Raw genomic sequence first — 12,289 nt, 5'->3', positions numbered from 1 at the left:
AGGCCGAGGCTCTAACCCACTGGTGAAGGTGGAGCCCCCATGGCCAGTTCCACCCCTAACACCTTCACCTTGGGGGTGAGGATGGCAGCTCATGGATCGCAGGGCCCTGAATGCTCAGACTGTAGCATTAAATCTATTTCTTTTTTTTAACTTTTTTTTTTGTCTTTTTCTTTTTTATCGGTACCAGGGATCGAACTCACGACCGCCTGCTTGCAAGGCAGGTGCTTATGCCACCGAGCTAAATCCCCAACCCCCACTACAGAATACACCGGCCCTGGGGTGCAGAGGAAGGGAGGGGTGAGGCAAGCACTTGAGAAGGGAGGAGGACTCCAGACGATGCTGGAAAGGGACTTCACCCCTCACCTGGAGCACAGGCTGCTGTGCCCTGTTGTTCCCTGGTCACAGCCACCAGGAACAGTGAGTTGGGCCAGGTGAGTGACCTGGCCAGCAGGGTGGGTATGCTGTGGTGACGGGGTTTTACCTGAACTCGTGAACAAGAAGCTGCTTTTCTTCTTTTTTTTGTGGCCTGGGGTCAGGACGTTGAAATTGGACCTTCTGTCACTCAAGGTGCCACTTCCCCTGAACAGACCATGCAGTAGCCCCCGTATGGCACTCATCTTGCAGGGTCACCTCACGTCTCTTTCCATCTTCACTCAGAGCCTGCAGAAAACTGTGGAGAGAACGGCAGTGTGCAGCAGACCAAGGGGCCCCAGCTCCTGGTGTGAACACCACCAAGAGCAAGTGCCTGAGCGGGACTGGCCGAGAGGACGCTCCGGGGCTCCCTGTCCAGCTCCTTGCTACCTTTGTGGGTGGCCCTGATTGTCTGGTCCTGCCCCCAATCCCCGAGCAGGGCTGCCTCCTTGCTAGCGTCCTTGAGGATGGATTCCTCTTTCCTTTGCAGTGCAGAATTCTGATTTAAGGCATGGAGTGGAATTTATGCAGAACACCTACCTGTTGCCACTGTCAGTGTGGATACCACAGCCACTGACTGCTGCTGGGTCCTGGGAAAGCAGCTTGGTTGCTGTGCCTGTTTGGGTCTGCACCCAAAGCCACCCTGATTGGGACAAGTCCTGCAGGTCTATTTCCTCAAGGAGACTTGAGTGTGTGTATTCTATTCCCCAAAATTGCATTCTGGATTTTGTTTTACTCCCAGCCACTCATTTGGTCACAGCTGGAATCTTTTTTTTGGTTTTGTTTTGGAGACAGGGTCTCACTATGTAGTTCAGGCTGGCCTTGAGCTCATTTTGTAGCCCAGGCTGGTCTTGAACTTGCAAAGATCCTCCTGCCTCAGCCTCCTGAGTGCTAGGATTACAGGTGTGAGCCACCACACCTGGCTCTATCACAGCTGGAATTTTAAAATAAAAAAAAATAATAGTAGTATTGATAACTTACATGGCAAGAACTTGTGCTCAGTACCGCTGCAGGCTTGGAAGTGGGTCCTGTCATTGCTGCATGTTTGCAGGTGAGGACTGAACTGAGACGTGGGTGGCTGCCAGATGGCAGAGCTGGGGCATGTGGTTTTGAACTACCTGTGCACACGCCCTTACCTCACTCTGAGGACCATAGCATTTCTTGAGTGCCTACTATGTGCTAAGCACGATATGGACATATAGAACTGAAATCGCTGAGCTAATCTTCCTGAATAAAGATCAGAGGGAGATGGGGGCTGAGGACAGCAGGCAGTCTTGCCTTTCTGTGACAGGACAAGGGGCTGCTGGCCCAGGCCAGACCCTCCCTGAGGAGGACAGAGGCAGTGGGAACCCCAGCAGCCTCCTTTCCTGCACAGATCCAGCATCCCCTGAAGCACATGACCCAGAACACATCACTCATCAGCACCTGTGTGGGTGACACAGACTTGTCCCTCGATCCTTCCTGGAAGTGGAAGCTTACCAGCTCCGTACCCTGGCGCAATCCTCAGTGCTGCTTTGCCAGGTGTGTGTGGATAGTGGTGGCCATGCTGTCTATCCACTTTTTCAAGCATCATGGCCTGCACATCTAAGCCCTTGTGGACACCCCGGAGCTGGGCTGGGCAGTTTGGGTTGCAGAATCTCAAACTCAGTTGATGTGGGGTTCTGGGGAGTCCGTCTGAGTGGTGCTTTGGCCAATTCTTTCATCGCTTGTGAGACAGAGCACCCAGGTTGTGCCCCGTGGCTACTGCCAAATAGGAAGGGCCCCGTGACCCCTCCTCCAGCTGTGTCTTCCCTCTGAGGGGAAAGGGTGACTCTTGGATCAAGGGGTTTTCTCAATAGCATTGCCTCCTCTGAAAGTCCTAGACCTCCTTTCCTGGGACACCAAGTGCCAGGCTTGGTGAACATGCAGCCTGCTCTTAGGGCCAGAGGACTGAAATGTCACTGAAGGTCAGAAGTGGGCACCTAGCAGAGAGTTGGGGGGCAGAAGCAGTGATGAGCTTTCTGCCTCAGCCTCCTTAATGGGTACAGAGTTAGGAGTGCACAAGTAGCCATGGAGCTGAACTGGAAGCCAAATCATCGGATCATGTGGAACAAGCACAGTGAGCACCGGTCGGGAGGGTTCCCTAAGTGGCAGCTCCTGAGGCCTTCAGGGTCTTGTCTTGCCTCTGAGTTGGCCTGGCAACCAGATGCCCTTCCTCAGTCCCCGAGCTCCTTAAACGTTCTCTCACACTGAAGTCTTCTAGAGAGGCCACTGAATCAGTCAGGACTGGTGTGCCCAAGGATCTGGGCATTCCAGGAACTCTGTAAGGAATGCGTCTGATTTAGATATGTAGTCAGTGCTAATTAGGATCATGCCCACAAGTTCCTGTGTCACTCCACACTTAAACACATGAAAGTATACTTTTTCATGCAAGAGAAATCCATCTGTAAACAAGTCACACAAACTACATTTGTTTATACTTCTATTTTCTGGTAGAGCCAGGTAAGCACCGTGTGGGAAGCCTGAGCTGCTGTCTGTAGGGTCTGGGAAGGAGTCAGACAGATGCATCTTGATGTTGCTCTGGTACATGCACATGAGCATATGGCTACAAATTCAGGCTTCACTGGGTGTAGTTGCCCTAGCCAAAGGGAGATCAGCTCAAGGGCCGAGGGCAGTGGAGCACGGGAGTCCTGAGCCCTGAGAGGCTCCTGAAAGGAGAGTGAGTCCTTGACCGTGGTGACTGGGGTTTGCCCCATGTAGCCACTGGCCTTGAGGTCTTAATGTCTCTCCACTGGCACTCAGTCTCCTGGGATACATCCATGAGGGTCTTCCCCAGAAACACCACCCACCCTGGTCAGAAGCTTCCAGGGAGGTATTCTTGCTGCCTATCCAGGCTTTGTTTTTTGTTTGCTTTGGAACTGGGAATCAATCTCAGAATCTTGCACCTGGCAGGAAGGCACTTACGCCACTGAGCTACATCCCAACCCCTGTCCAGGCTTTCTGTTCTGGTGGGTTTCCTAAATGTACTTCCAGCTCTGTTAAACCGTTGTGTTTGGCTCAGCTGACCCTTTCTTGGGCCTCCTTGCTTCAGCAGATCTCAGTGCCCTGGTCTCGGGCAAATTCTGATTGTCAGAATCTTCTTCATTTTTGAAGTTCATTCAGACTCCACACCTACCTGGAAACCTTTGGCTGCCTGTTTCCCTCTACTGAGAGGACCCTGCTCTGAAGACCCTCTGGGATCCTCTCTTCTCCTGAGGCCTCAGTTTCCTACTTATAAAGTGGGACAGCATCTTGTCATAGATGTGTTGCGGTGGTTACTTGAGATGATCTTTATGGAAGTGGCCAGAGCATAGTAGGTCCTCGAATGTATCAACATGTGGAAGATTGCCTCCGGGCTATGATGGGAGACCACTACAAAGAGGCTCTGGGCAGGATTCAGAATTAACCGATTGGCTTTCTATGTTTGCTTGTGAGTCTGTCCCAGGCCTACGCTCCCTTTCTGGAGATGGGCAGCGGATTCCTAGTAAGTGAACCTCTGTGAATCACTGGTCCTGGCTGAGGCCTGCAGTGGCCTGTGATGCTGTGACATCTGAAAGGACAAGATAAGGCCACAGCTGAGGATGCCTGGCTCCCACCCCAGTTAACTAGAGACTATAGCTCCAGGTATCTCACTCAGGGCAGTGATGGTCAATCTGAGATAAGATAGTTCTCCTAAATTAAGATAATTTATTTCTTGGAGAAGTCCTTGAGCCCACTCCCAAGGTCCTTCTCAGTTTCCTGCATTTTCCCTCACTCTTAACTCCTTCTCTTTGAAAACCAAATAAATGTAAGTCACCCAAAGAAGTCATTTGTCTCAGCCCCCCATAGAATCTCAAACTCTGCTGGAGGGTTTTTGAACCTCTTTAGGCCTCCAAAATCATACTACTTGTCTCTTTTTTTATGTAAGCCTTTGACATCCACTCCTTCAGGAGTTTGCAGGCCGGATCAATCCATGATAGGGCTACAGTGGATGGAGCCTGGATTGGGAGATTCACTCCCCAGGGAGGAGCCAGATGTGGGGAGGCCTTGGGAAGGTTGGAATGACTGTAGACATAGCAGGGGCGGGGCGGTGGTTGTATTATAGGTAGCTGAATTAGGTAAGAATATAGGCAGGCAGATAGGGTTGGGCCCTCAGGTCAGTGCAAAAAGACAACTGTGGCTAGAGGTGCCTTCACTGAAGACCAGATTTCAGGAAAAAGAGAAACTGCTCACCCATGTACTTCCCCTGGGAATGAATGGCAGTGATTGATACTCTAAATAGACATCAGTCACCCTGGGGTGAAAGACCAAACCTCCTTAACCCACCCCTTTGGGAAAGTCCTCGCCTGCCTATTTGCACTTGCTCTGTGACTTGCTTCCCCATTTGATCAATATTACCCAGGCAATGATACTTGCTGTAATCCTATTGGTTAACTATAGTTCTGTCCAACCTCACACCCACCCTGACACTTCCCATTGGATCAAGAATACCTAAGCAGAAATGCTGATTATCTTATTGGTTGATTACAGCTGCCTCACCTCATGGCTTTGCTCAAGAAATTCCATTGGGAAGTGGGGTTGGTGGGTAACTCACTTTCTGGGCCCCCTTTTGTCCCTCTTAGATAGAAGCTCTTTTGTTTTGTTTCAATAAATTCTTCCTACTCTTAACCTCCACTGTTCCTAGACTTCATTCTTCAATTTTAGAAAACACATTTTAGACGTCTAGCGAGCTGGGAGCTATGTTTCCACCATATCAGTTGAGCACACAGAGTAGAGATAGAACTGGGAGGGAGGATCAGGACTTTGGGGAGCCTGGCCAGGAGCTGTCTGGGGAGCAGTGGAAGAAGAGGCTGGGCTGGGAAGTGGCTAGTCTGAGGCCTGGCTGGTATTCTGGCCCTGAAGGAATCATGGAGCCACTCGGTCTTGTGTCCTTGAGGGTTGGCTCATGGGGTGCCCCTCTTGGAATGAAAGGCAGAAAATGTGGGTTTGCTCCTTGGCACTGTCATTGAATCTGGCCCCATTTGGGAAGGTGAGTAAAGGGCCCTGGCTTTCCTTCCCCTATTCTGTCCTTCTTTCTTTGTGCCCATGATAATAGTCAAACTCTTTCCTGCAACATGGATCTGGGAATGGCCCCCAGGACCTTGTGCATGCTGGGCAGCCTCTACCCTTCACTGCACTTCTGCTGCCCCTAGGGAGACTGTTCCATGTGAGCTGGGCAGGGAGTGGAGAAGGGGAACTGAAGTGGTTGTACCCTCCTTGGTTCTCAGCGGCTCTCATCCTGCACCTCATGTGGGCCCTGTTCTGCACCAGTGCCATGTTTGGCAGCTGCTGAGTGGTCTGGAAAGAATGCTTACAGAACACAGTTCCTGGGTATCTAAGCTCCAGGTGCACAGTGCCCACCTCCCCCTTTTCTGTCTCAGCCCTGGCCATGGTTTGAACACCCTGAGTGACAGTGGCAGAGGAGATGGGCCCAGGTTGCTCCCGGGGGCACTGCAAACATAGCATGCTGATACGTACATGGCCCAGATGGCCTTTGCCTGTGTGGGGTTGCAGGAAAGGCGTTGTCTCCCCTGTCACTGAATGTGCTGGCCTCTTTCTGGAAGTGGCTTTTCTTATTCCTGGGCTTGGCAGCTGCTAGGGAATTTCTGAGGGGAGGGTACAGGATCCTGGAAGGAAACCACCATGGAATCCAACACAAAGGAAGGATGGAGGGGTGGTGCTGCCACAAGGGGTGACGTTTCCTGTCAGAGGAAAGCTGCTATCCTTTAGTTGCATAGTTTTGCTACAACCTGGGGAATGCGTGGGATTTCCGCAGTGCGGCTGGGGAAGGAAGGAGGAAACCTGCTGCACAGCATGGGGGTCAGATGGATAAGGTCCTGGACAGTGGGTGGGCCCAGACCGCCCTGCAAAGCCACCTGGGACCCAGGGATGCAGTCTTACTGACCAAGGAGGCTCACAGCAGTGAAAGGACTTGTATGAGACCACACACTGTGCTGACAGAGCTGCCACTAGAACCTGGTCTCTGTGGGTGACTCCTGTTGGAGGAGTAGCAGGCCTGCATCCTCAGGCTTGTCCTTGCCCTTTCTCTGAGCTTACTCTCCTGTTCTTGGTGTCCCTTGCCAGGGCTCCTCCTGCCTGTGTTGCTGTGTCAGTGGGAGATGGGCTCCCCGAGAGTGGCTGGGGACTCTGGGGGGTGGCCCTTCAGTGTGGGACTTCAGGCAACCTTTTTTTTTTTTTTTTTTTTTTGTCTTTTTCTTTTTTATCGGTACCGGGGATCGAACTCACAACTGCCTGCTTGCAAGGCAGGCGCTTATGCTGCTGAGCTAAATCCCCAGCCCCCAACCTTCTGCTCTACCTTTGGGTGGAGCTGAGAAAGCTGGGCTCTGGGGATAGAAGCCCTCCACAGTAACAGGGGATGGGAAGAAAGCCAGTGCCTGCTACTAGAAAGGATACAGTTGCCAAAGGATCCAGACTCTGGGCACAGGGCTTGTGACTGTCCTTGACCTGGTTGGGGCTGGCTGGTGTTAACCAGGAGGCCCAGCAGGGAAAGCCACAGGGTCTTGATGGCCTGGTGGTGAGAACTGCTCCATGTCCTGGTCCCTCCCTCTACCCTCCACTACAAGTGCCAGCTCTGAGCCTGCCCAAGAGGCGGTCCTGGCTCCACGTCATTCCCAAGAGTTGCTAGGCCCAAGCTTCTCCAGGAGCTAGAAGGCAGGAGAGATGATCTCAGGCAGCGAGAGCAGCCAGAGTGCCTGCCTCAAACAGAGTGAGTCCAGTGATGAAGACACAATGGATCATGTCCTCACATGCTTAGTGGGGCTCTGGGCAGTAACTAGAGCAGTGGGATGACCGCCGAGGCATTAGTCGCAAGGAGCTAGTTTAGAGTTGACTTGCTGTCAAGAGATGGGATCCTTGTGGGGAGGTACTTTTTCTCTGCCATAGTGCCATGCACTAGAGTCAGCTGACTATGGACTAAAATCTCTACAAGCTGTGATCTAAACAAACCTTTCCTCTTTCACATTCTGTGTGTCAAGTATTGTATCTCAGCAATGAAGAAAGTAACGAAGAAGGCAAAACCACCTGACACCAGTCACGTGACCTCTATCAAAAGAGCAGAATGACAAGTACCTACTAGGTAGGGAAACATTGGAGCCCTCGTGCATTGCTGCTGGGACTGTGTAGACTTACCAAAGTAGACAGTATGTAAGTTCCTAAAAATATTAAACAGAGTGACCATGTGGACTAGCGGTTCTACTTCTGGGAAAAAACCCTGTTATTGATTAAGAACTGGTGGTCAGCTTAATGCCAACTGAATTAAATCAGCAGGGCACTGAGCATAGATGTTCCACCTGAGGAAAGTTGCCAGCATAGAGACATAGAGAAGAAGGACATTGAGGCATTGAGGCATTGTGGGTTCTCCTAGGAGTTGTTGTTTGGGCTGTTGGTTCTCCTGAAACAGCACTGGTCCTCACATCAAGCATCACTTCCTGGCTCTGGAGAAGACATGTACCGTTTGGTCTCCGGGATGAACTCCTCATGCTGGCTTCCTGGCATGTACTCAACTGTGCTTATTGTCGGAGGAGTTCAGGGCCTCCGTATCACTGAGGATGGCTGTGGTGCTTTTCAAGACATCCCTGGTCTTTGTTGTGAGTATGACTTCTCAGCTCCAGCATAGAACCCTCAACCTACCAGCACAGTTCCTTTACCCCGCTGGCATAGACTTTCTAGCTTCCATCGCCTGACCTTTGGGCCTTCCCAGCAGGGATCCGTAAAAGAGATTGGTGTGAGTCCTTCTTGTGGACTCTAGACCTCCAGTTGCACTCATGTGAGGCATTGTCATGAGCTCTGGGTCTTCATCTGGACTCATATAGTACATTGCTGTGGGATTGAGGCCCTTAGTTGAATATTCTATGTCTTTGGTGTTGTGGATAGATTTTTTTTTTGTCTTTTTCGTTTTTATCGGTACCAGGGATCGAACTCATGACTGCCTGCTTACAAGGCAGGCGCTTATGCCGCTGAGCTAAATCCCCAGTCCCTGTGGATAGATTTTCATGCAGTTCTTGTGTTAACTCTGGGTGACCATCATAAACAATATTATAAACTTCATGTTCTGATTCTAACTGTTCTCCTCACAACCCTGACTACAATATACCCTAAAGAATTGAAAGTAGAGATTTGAGGCATTTGCACACCCATGTGCATAGTGGCATAATTCACAATTACCAAGCAGTGGAAGCAACCCAAATGTCCATGAATGGAGGAATGGATGCACAAACTGTGGACTGACTATGTGTGCCCTGGAATATATTCAGCCCTGAAAAGGAAGGAAATTCTAACATGCTGAGACAAGGGTGAACCTTGAGACCCAATGTTAACTGAAGTAAGTCAGACAGAAAAGGACAAATAGTGTATAATTCCATTATATGAACGAGCTGGAATGAACAGGGGTGAGGGATTAGTGTTTAATGAGGGCAGCATCACAGGGTAAATGGTGATGGTTGTACAATAATATGACTGTACTGAATGTCACTGAGCCTAACTCACTGAGCTTAAAAATGGTTAAGTTGGGAATTTTATTTTGTGTACACCTTAACCACAATTAAAAGTAATAATAAAAATTAATGAATGCAGTGGATAGGGGTGCAGAGGCTCTGCGGGGCCAGATTGGCAGCAAGCCCTTTGCATCATGTTGTTTCCTCTTCTCTGCTCCCTCTGTGAGATAGCCTCTTCTGCAGACAAGAAAATGGAGACTCAGAGGCAGCCAGGCCTCCCTCAGAGGCGCATGAGCAGGGCGTGACACAGCTGGGAGTTTATGATCTTTAGTGAAAACTGGCTCTGCTGTGGCACACTAAATGGTAGTATTGGGCACTCACTCTTAGGATTTCTGAGGGCCCTCAGATGCCCAAAGTGACAGAGGACTACAAGGGACAATAGTGGGTGTGTGATGTAGATCAGACCTGGAGGCGGGAGTTGTCCAGAAAGCTTCTGCCTCACTGGCTGACCTTGCTGGGAGGATACTTTCCTTCCTGAAGGAGGTGGGTATTTCTTGGGCCTACCATTCTGAGCCTGCCCAAGAACTGGCCCTGGATGTGAACAGTTCTTAAGAGCTGCATGGTCAGAGGCCTCCCTCCTGGCAAACGCATCTGGGGAATTTGACAGTGGTGGTGGGTATGGATTTGCCCATCCAGACATCCCTGGTGTCTTACTTTTCTTGTTCTGAAACAAAATACCACCCCCACCCCCAATTCCCAACATCCCCTAATTAAAGGAGAAAAGGTTTTGTCAGCTGATAATTGGTGGAGGTTTCAGTCCATAGTTGGCTGGCTATGCAGCAAAGGGGAATTGTACAGAAGAAACCACTCATGGCAGAGCCGGCAGGAGACAGCAGAGCAGCCATCCAGGCTGCAAACCCAAGTCTTCCCAGTAGCCATGCCCAGCACTGTGCTAAACCCACTGAGTTATCTATCACACACCCTTAATCCCAGTATCTCACACTCCAGTCCAGTCACCTCTGGAAAGTGCCACTTATGAGCACGTGAAGCTTTGGGGGGATCTAGATACAAGTCATAATTTGGGACTGGGTTAAGGTGGGGTTTTCAGATTTTACAAATAAAAACACAAGATCCATATATATATATATATATATATATATCCCCAGTACCACATCTGTATTTTATGTGCACCCCTCAGTCTTGGGGCTTGTGCACTGAAAAAGGTACCTGTGGCTGGATGTTTTGGGTGCTCCAGGCCAGGGGCCTGCTGGCCTTAGCCAGAGCCAGGGTCTACCACAGACACCACTCATCCGGGCCTGGCCCCAGTCATCACAGTATTGGGGCGCTGTGCAGTTGAGCTCACCCAGGCAGAGAGCAGAGGCCTGTGGTTGCCCTGTGTGAATCAGATGGGTCTCAAAGCACCCAAAGCAAGAAACTTTACTGCCTTAGGCTGGGCCGTGTTCCAGATCCAGCTAGTGGTTCTCTGTGTGTGCCTCCCTTATCCCTGCCTGTATCCTTAAGGACCAAGCTGGCCCTCTGCTTGTCGAGCAGAGGTGGTGGAACTTTTAGGATGTGTGGTTTAGTGGAAAGAAGTGAAGTCACTGAGAGAATGGTCTGCAAGGGGATATGAGGACACTGGCCCCTGCCTTTCCTTCTCTCTTAGCTGCCTTGAGGTGAGCATCCATCTCTACTCTGGACCATTTCCATGATACACTGTACCCCACAGGCCCAGAGCGACAGGGCCAAGTTACCATGCACTGGGTTCTCTGAAACATGAGCTAAAATAAACATTTCTTCCTTTTAGGTTTATCATCTTAGGCATTTTGTCACGGTGACATGACACAAACACACACATTTTTTCCCATTTTTCCTCCATCTATCCATCCATCTACAAGCATTTGCTCATGGATATGTTGAGTCAGACACTTCAGCAGGCACCTTTCTGTGCAAGACAGAGTCAAGGAATTCAGATTTAAGTGTTACAGCTGACACCAGCCATCAGAGACACTTTCTTCTGTTTACCCAAGTGACCGGTCTCCCATGTTTGAGAATCATATGCTCCCTGGAGAGAGATTGTCTGGTCACAACCTTTGCACCACAACCACTGGAAGAAAGCTCACGGGGATGGTGACAGCTGAGATAAGACGGAGCTAGGGCAATGGCGAGCAAACAGGAGGCTGTGTCTGCAGCAGTGAAGCGACACCTAAGTCAAAGGAACTTGTTTCTTCAAGCCCTTCAGTCAGCAATTCTGACAGTGAAGTTGACAAAAAGTTAAAGAGGAAAAGGAAAGTTGCTCCAGAAAAACCTGTAGAGAAGTGAAAGACCGGTGAGACTTTGAGGGCTCTGTCATCTTTTCAGCAGAGCAGCAGCAGAGATGATACATGTTTCAGACTGGGAAGATGAGATATGCCAGTGTTAGGACTTTAACGGGCAAAGTTCTGATTGCTATTAGACAATATTGGATGCATCTGGAAGGTGCATGAAACCAGGAAGAAACGGTCCTTCTTTAAACCCAGCGCAGTGGAACCAGCTGAAGGAACAGATGTCCAGCATTGATGATGCAATAAAAAAGCTATAGAATATGGGCCATAAAAATCTGTTCTATTCTAGTTGTTTTACTCGTTCTTTTTACATTGACTTTTGTTTTCCAAACATTGTTTTCCAAGCTGCTGTATATTTGGATTGCAGTACAATTTGTAAGATGAATACTTTTTTTTTGTTTGTTTGGTACCAGGGATTGAACTCATGACCTCACACTTGCTAGCTTATGCCACTGAGCTAAATCCCAGGCCCGAATACTTTTTCTCAAATGTGCATTACTAAAAATGTTCTGAGTGAAGCTAATTGTCAGCTCTATTAAGGATTGCTTTGTCCCTACCACCTAGTGTAAAATAAAATCATGTAATTCCTATAGTAAAAAAAAAAAAAAAAAGAAAGAAAAGATGGAGCTAGGAGCTGGGGGCCTGCATGGTCAGCAAGCTGAACCAGCTCTGCAAGGTCACGTGAGAAGCTTCCTTCAGTCGCATCCCTTGGTGGCTGTTGTGGATTAAAAATGGGTAGTCAACTTAACACCAGCTGAACTGAACCAGTATGGTGCTGAATGTAGATAGCTCACTTGAGGAAAGTTGCCAGCATAAAAATGAAACGAGAAGAGGAAGAGTAGTGTGGGTTCTCCTGAGTGTTGCTTTGGAGCCATTGGGAGTGTGTGGAGCCATTGGGTCTCCTGGAGGAGCTGGTCATGCTGGCTTCCCCTGACATGAATGTGGCTATTGTCATCAGGGACTTTGTTGGTGAGAGTGGCTGCAGTTCACTTTGGGGGAGCTCTGATCCTTACATTGAGCATTGCTTCCTGGCTCCGGAGGAGAAGATGGGTACTCTTTACTCTCCAG

General features: G+C 49.7%; 1 protein-coding gene and 1 pseudogene across 1 annotated transcript in view; both read left to right on the top strand.

The window, feature by feature from the left end:
* Ralb (RAS like proto-oncogene B) overlaps positions 1 to 12,289 on the top strand; it is a 74,669-nt gene that overhangs the window by 7,195 nt on the left and 55,185 nt on the right. The window lies entirely within an intron of this gene.
* On the top strand, positions 337 to 11,495 carry LOC106025410 (activated RNA polymerase II transcriptional coactivator p15-like; annotated as a pseudogene).

This window comes from Cavia porcellus, unplaced genomic scaffold (assembly GCF_034190915.1).
Source record: "Cavia porcellus strain 051 isolate PalLab524CR breed Dunkin Hartley unplaced genomic scaffold, mCavPor4.1 scaffold_12, whole genome shotgun sequence".
Classification (NCBI taxonomy): Eukaryota; Metazoa; Chordata; class Mammalia; order Rodentia; family Caviidae; genus Cavia; species Cavia porcellus.
This window is presented reverse-complemented; position numbering and strand designations above follow the sequence as displayed.